At 36.5% G+C, this 6,756-nt stretch overlaps 1 pseudogene; it reads right to left on the bottom strand.

Annotated features, from left to right (window-relative positions):
* LOC107695504 (peripheral plasma membrane protein CASK-like) overlaps positions 1-6,756 on the bottom strand; it is a 249,522-nt pseudogene that overhangs the window by 58,512 nt on the left and 184,254 nt on the right.

The raw sequence follows: 6,756 nt of genomic DNA, 5'->3' as shown, positions 1-6,756 counted from the left end.
CCCCCCCCCCCCCCCCCACACACACTGCTGCTCTTCTCATCTGTAATTAAAACTGTTGGCATTCAAGAATCACACAGCCCTAAGAAGACAGTAAAAACAGTCGTTTAACAAACCAGATGTGATGTGTGAATCCAATCGAGCCTGGCCGAGAAAAAAAAAAAATGTATGAACAAGTATTCTGCATGTGTGAACCACATTAGCTTTAGACCACAGTCCACAGATATCTGTATAACAGTCACACTTCTATGACTTCTTAAGTTCCACATAGACTTTTTGGTGCCATGAGTGGTACGTGTGATTCACATATATATGCGTCTCATATGCTTTGATCAAGGAATTACATGGTTAAAACTTTTTTATAAATCATTCAATACAAGGTAAAAAAAAATGTCAATGATATGATTCTAAATTTTTGTCCAGACCAACTAATGTATTAAAAAACAACAACAACAACAACAAAAACAATGTCTGCCACATCAAAGTCATGCTGTGCAACCATTGCACAGACCATGAAACAAGAAATTACATAATAATGAGGACCTTTAAAGACTTTTATGACAAGGTTAATAAATCTCTTAAAATATTAGATTATTGAACATTATGACAAATCCCCCGACCCCTCTAAAAAATATTTATGAATTAGACATTCTTGATATTTGTAACCAAGTAAGTAAGTACACTCTAAAAAATGCTGGGTTAAAAAAGGACAACCCCAGCTATTGGGTTGATTTTACCCAGCGGTTGGGTTGTTTTGAACCCAACCGCTGGGTCAAAACAACCCAATAGCTGGGTTTGTCCCTTTTTAACCCAGCACTGGGTTATATTTAACCCAGCATTTTTTTTTAGAGTGTAAGTAAATAGATAAATCATCCCTTTATTATCCCCCCAATTTTTTTTTTTTAAACTTCTGAGGGATTTCTCAGTAAATTCCACTATCAAACACTTGGAGAGGCTGTGGAGCTGCAAAAGCATCAAATAAAAGACTAGCCTATGCTTTGTGTCACAATCTAAGCATGAAATTAGCATGTGAGAGACAGCTTTATTATATTTATTTATGGTATTTAAAGTTAAAACAGTGTACACTGGCTCAACAAATAACTGTATTTTGTTTAATACAGACAGATCAGATAGAACAGGAAATGTGCACCTCAGTGTGTCAGATGTGCTAACCACAAGGCCATGACTCGGAATAACAATATGCATCACAACATGTACATGCATATAAAAGTACTTCACTCTTTTCTAAAACTCCTCTCCGTTCTTTTAAAATGTATGCACTTCCTCCCTGTAGCGTAAAGTCCCCCCCCTTCTCTGACTTGTTTCATTATCTGTGACCCAGTTGGCAAGTGTGGGAAAATACCTCTTACTGTATATCATTACAGATTACAGTGAAGCTACACAGACTGGAGGAGACGTACAGTACAATACTGTCTGATGCATGAAGTTGGCTTGCTGCAATGCAAAAAAACACTGCAAACATTAAAATCAACATCTGCTCAGTTCAGAGCCGATCCTAGACTTCTGGGGGCCCTACGCAAAACTGTGTCGGCGGGGGGGGGGGGAGATGGGTTATGAATGACGAGTTATGAATGAATGAAACGCCTTTGTCCGCTTGAGAAACGGTGTCTCTTCCGCCGCTCGCTATGCTTTCAACTCATTTTTTTTTTGTATCGAGTAAGACACTGTATGACATTCACGTTACACAATTTAACTTGGCGGGGGCCCTACGCAGCTTGCGTACTTTGCGTATAGGGAGGATCGGCTCTGGCTCAGTTGAGGAACCTAAGTAATAGTAGTCTATCCAAGAGAGCGAACATCAATAAGACCGACCAGCCCAGATGCTTGTTTCTGATAAGCCATAAAACAGACACTCCCCTGAGTAATTTATGTAGACTACTGCATGGATCATCTTTATCTAAACCACCACTCAGACATTGTAGATGAGATTTTAAGTTAAGGGAGCCAATGGAGCAAAATAAAAAAAATAAAGTGTTTTTATGACATTAACTATGATCCCCTTATGTTTGATAAACATTTCATCTTCAACTTGAAAAGTTTTGCTTGTAAAATGTGCTTGAACTATCATGCTTTAAAATAACAAAATGTCAAACCATGTAGCATTTATTCTAAATCAAACATTACTGTTCAAATGTTTGGGGTCAGTATAAATAAAAATAATTTCATCTGGATTAAACCGATCAAAAGTGGCGGCCAAGACATTTATAAGGTTACAAAAAATTATATTTCCAAAAATTCTGAACTTTCTGAAAATTCAGCTTTGTGTATAGAGTATAGCCTTTAATGCGCATGTAAATGGCCCGGATTGAGAGCACCGGGAGAAGTTGCCAGGCTACCGGAATTGATTTGAATATTGTTGCGTCCGAGCGGCCGCATCATCTTACTGGGATGAGGGGACTCGCGGAAACAGCTTAATATCAAGAATATGATATTTATTAACAGACTGAACAGGGACAACTTTTTATCTTAAAGGGGTCATATGATGCTTTTTTAAAGATCATTATTTGGTGTATTTGGTGTAACAGAATATGTTGACATGCTTTATGTTGGCATTATGCAAATATTTCCACATAGTGAGGTAGATATGTGGGGGCGTGTTAGAACGAGCCGTTTTAGGGGGGCGTGGCAGAGTCTTAACTTTGATAAAGAATATCTCTTTGGTTTTGAGACTTTAGTCTTTGCAACTTCAGGGATCTTATCTATGCACAATCAGCTTGTAACACTCCAAAGAGAAAGGAAAACTTGAAATCACATCATATGACCCCTTTAACATCAGCTCACACACCCAATCGACATTCCTTTGGGGGGTGCTGTAGCACTCTTATTTAACCCTTTTTTAATACACTACAAATATATGTGGGATTATTAGCAGAAATCATATCATGTGTTATACTCGCGGGGACAGTATGCTTGGAAATAATATTTCATGTCTTCCATTGCATTCGCTATTTGTAGTGCGCCAGCCACCCAATAGTAATAAGCTTTGTGCTTTTGGTAGGCCTACTTTTAATATAAGTCTCAGCTTTCAAAATCAGTTTTAAAGCGAAACACAAATTATGTGTCTTACGTTACAATAATGTGTTTTTCAAGCTCTTTAATGATCAGATCGCTGTATTTATGTGAACCAATTCATTAAATTACTGTCTTCTTTGTGAAAATTCCACCAATTCCACCACCTACTCTGCTAAAACGTCTGTGGCGTCCAAACTTCCTCACATGTAGCCTATTTAATTAATAAAACATTCTAAAAGTTGAAGTGGGCTCCAACTCGTTATCATAAGTTATAGCCTATTGTTTTCTTTTCTGAGGTAGCCTGTATGCTATAACATGTAAGTGACTATTCACAAGCGGTTTTATTCATGGTATAATACCGTAAATAATTGGACATAATATTTAACGTCTCCCATTCATTATTTGTAGCACGTCAGCCACCCAGTAATCGCAATAATTTTGTGCTTTGTTGCTTTTAATATAACACAGCTCAGCTCTCTAATTCTGTCTGTTTTATCACGAAATACAAATTATAAATGCGTTTTCCTCTTTATTTCAAGTTTAATATCAGAAGGCATGAAAAAAACAGTATATCTTAATTTATAATGAAAATAATGTCTCATTATTGTAATCGGAAAGACTCACATGCTGCTGAAACTGAAGCGAATACAGCGATCTGTCACGCCACATTAAAGAGCGTGAAAAAAAAACACATTATTATAATATTGTTTGTATTTTGCTATAAAATTGACAGATTTTGAAAGCTGAGACTTTGGAATATCTCCCGGTGCTCCCAATCTGGGCCATTTGCATGTGCAAAAGGCTAGAATATCGACTTTATTCTCGAAACATTTCGACTTTATTCTCGAAACATTTCGACTTTATTCTCGAAACATTTCTGACTTTATTCTCGAAACATTTCCGACTTTATTCTCGTAGTATTTCGACTTTATTCTTGAAACATTTCCGACTTTATTCTCGTAGTATTTCGACTTTATTCTCGAAACATTTCCGACTTTATTCTCGTAGTATTTCGACTTTATTCTCGTAGTATTTCGACTTTATTCTCGAAATAGTACGACTTTAATCTCGTAATCTTAGATTTTTAAACATTTTTTAACGTGGCACTAAAACGCCGTCGTAGTTTCCATTCACTTTCACTACAGGGGAAAATGCAGCCATTCAGGTTTGGAACAACATGAGGGTGAATAACTGATTACATTTACTTTCTTTGGGATATACTCCTTTAATACGCATTTATCATCGTGCAGTCATGTCACATGTATAAAGCCACTAGAAGCGGTATGATGCAAAATCATGACACAGTTATGCTGAAATAGCGTCAATGCTTTGTGTGATATTCAGTACAAAGTACCACATTTGTGCTAACAGCACAATTGGAATATTGTAGTTAAATAAATGTTTCACCTTTTATTCAACAGATCCATTCATGTCTGATGTAAAGTATTTTTACAACAGATTGTGTGTCAGAGATACTGTCTTGTTCAGCTATTCTGGGGGTATTCCATACACCAGGGAAAGATTTACTGCATATTAACCAGGGCTTGACAACAAGGACTGCGTGAAAGTCACTCGGGACAGTTGACGAATTAGTCACTGGCCCGATCAGGCCACTCCTGTGTTGCCACGAAAGTTTATCATTCGCACCTGTTTTTAAGCCTTGCTCATTTTAAAAATTCAAGTGATTTTAAAGCATTCAAGGAAGACGTGAAAGACAACTCCATTCAGTACTTGCGTGCTGTGCTCTGTGAGAATAGCACGCACACAGAGAGACGCATCTTCTTGCATGTGAACAGACAAATGCATACAAAAGTATGTCAAAATACCCATCTTTGCGAGTAACTTTGTAGCTTTAACAGTGATTAATCCATATTTAATTTATACAGAGGAGTACAGATGCACCGGTCGACCAGCCATTTTTTTTCTTTTATTTCACCCGATCTCTGTTCTGGGCTTGCAGACAAACTGCACTGCAATTATTTTCCAAAATGCCATTTGTGTGGAAATATTACAAAGTGTATAAACTGCCGTTAACAAAGGCCAGAGACGCTGACGATGGACGCAAAGAGGAGAAAATACTGTAGAAGACAGAGCAAGATCACTGTTCACAATGCGCAAAATACTGGAAGAAAATCCTAAATATTGATTTAGGAGTTTATATGAATGTATCTCTGAGGGGAACAGAATGTCTTCAGAAAAGTTTAGATGGTAATTTATTTTCATCTTACCACTGTATAATGCACTATAATGCATTTAAAGTAGTGTTAATAAGCACAGCGCTGATTTGTTTACAGCGGTAACCAAGGAAATGCTGTATGTATTACTGCTGTTCCATAAGCGCCACCTGCTGACAGAGCGTGAATTTGCGTTCTCATTCAGCCTGTCTGCTGTTTTTCCTAAAGATCATTTCAGAATCAGAAGAGCTTTATTACCAAGTATGTTTACACACAAGGAATTTGACTTGACGACAGGAGCTTTTTCATTTGTATCTTTGTTCTTTATATTCAATTGTGCTATTGTTTGTAATTTGTTCATTTGTTCTTATTTACTGACTGTTCACTTGTCTTTAATAATGTTTGAACTTATATTTGTTAGGCTAGTAGTTTTTGCTGTGGCCTCGAAATTAGAATCGAGAATTGAAAAATTTAATTGGTATCTAAAATGTTGGTGTCATATAAGCTTATTTATTAGAATAAAAGATAACATAGGCCAAAACCAATGATAACAGCAACTATTTTATTTTTTTTGTGGCAGGGCCAGTGAAAATATTGGCAGGGCAAGTAAAAATTTTAACCGCTGGCCCAACCGGGCAAGTAGAAAAAATCCTTAGCGTTGAACCCTGTTAACCGTTTGAATGTTTTGGAGAATGCATTTCTCTTTTAACTGCATTAACATTTAAATTTAATGTGCTCCTGCTGCAATATGAGACACAGAGGCACAGAATAGAATATGGAAACAATCAGTCACCCTGACATGGTAAATAAAGAAGACTGAGATGAAGGCAAACAATCGGCCCATTTATAGAGCAGATAATGAAAAAGATGAACATATATACATACTCAAGATTTAGACAAATTTATGAGATGTTTCATTGTTCGTGTATTTTATTTTCAAAAACATTTAATGTAAAACTGTTCTGTTGTTGCGCTTAAATAATATATATTGATACGACAATGTCTCATATTTAGCCAATGAGGACATTCTCCCTGTTTTTTTTTGGGGTTCAATTTATTGATTTTACATATATAGGGTCACATACACAATAGGGATGTAACGATTAACTGCGAGTCGGTTGAAAATCGATTCAAATATGTGACGATTCAAATCGTTTGAGATGCTAAACAAATCGCGATTCATTTTGGGGTAGGAGTTTATATGAATGTATGTCTAAGGGGAACTTACTGTCTTTAGAAAAGTTTAGATGGTATTTTTTTATTAATCTTGCCTCTGTATAATGCATATTAAAGTTCATAAGTGCAGCGCTCCTTTGTTTACAGCGGAAACCAAGGAAAGGGTTTAAGCGCCACCTGCTGGCAGAGAGTGAATCTGCGTCTCATTCAGCTCATCCGCTGTTTCATGCAGATATTTTTATGTGTAGTTTCACAAAACTGAAGTCAAACCATTCTGTTTTTGCTTCAAATTTCGAAATTATACAATTTTATTTTAATCTAAATAACATGTATTTAGCATCTTTGTTTGGATCGTGATTAAAATGCAGTGGTTGCC

The sequence above is a fragment of the Sinocyclocheilus anshuiensis genome, unplaced genomic scaffold, assembly GCF_001515605.1.
Source record: "Sinocyclocheilus anshuiensis isolate Anshui unplaced genomic scaffold, SAMN03320099.WGS_v1.1 scaffold562, whole genome shotgun sequence".
Classification (NCBI taxonomy): Eukaryota; Metazoa; Chordata; class Actinopteri; order Cypriniformes; family Cyprinidae; genus Sinocyclocheilus; species Sinocyclocheilus anshuiensis.
This window is presented reverse-complemented; position numbering and strand designations above follow the sequence as displayed.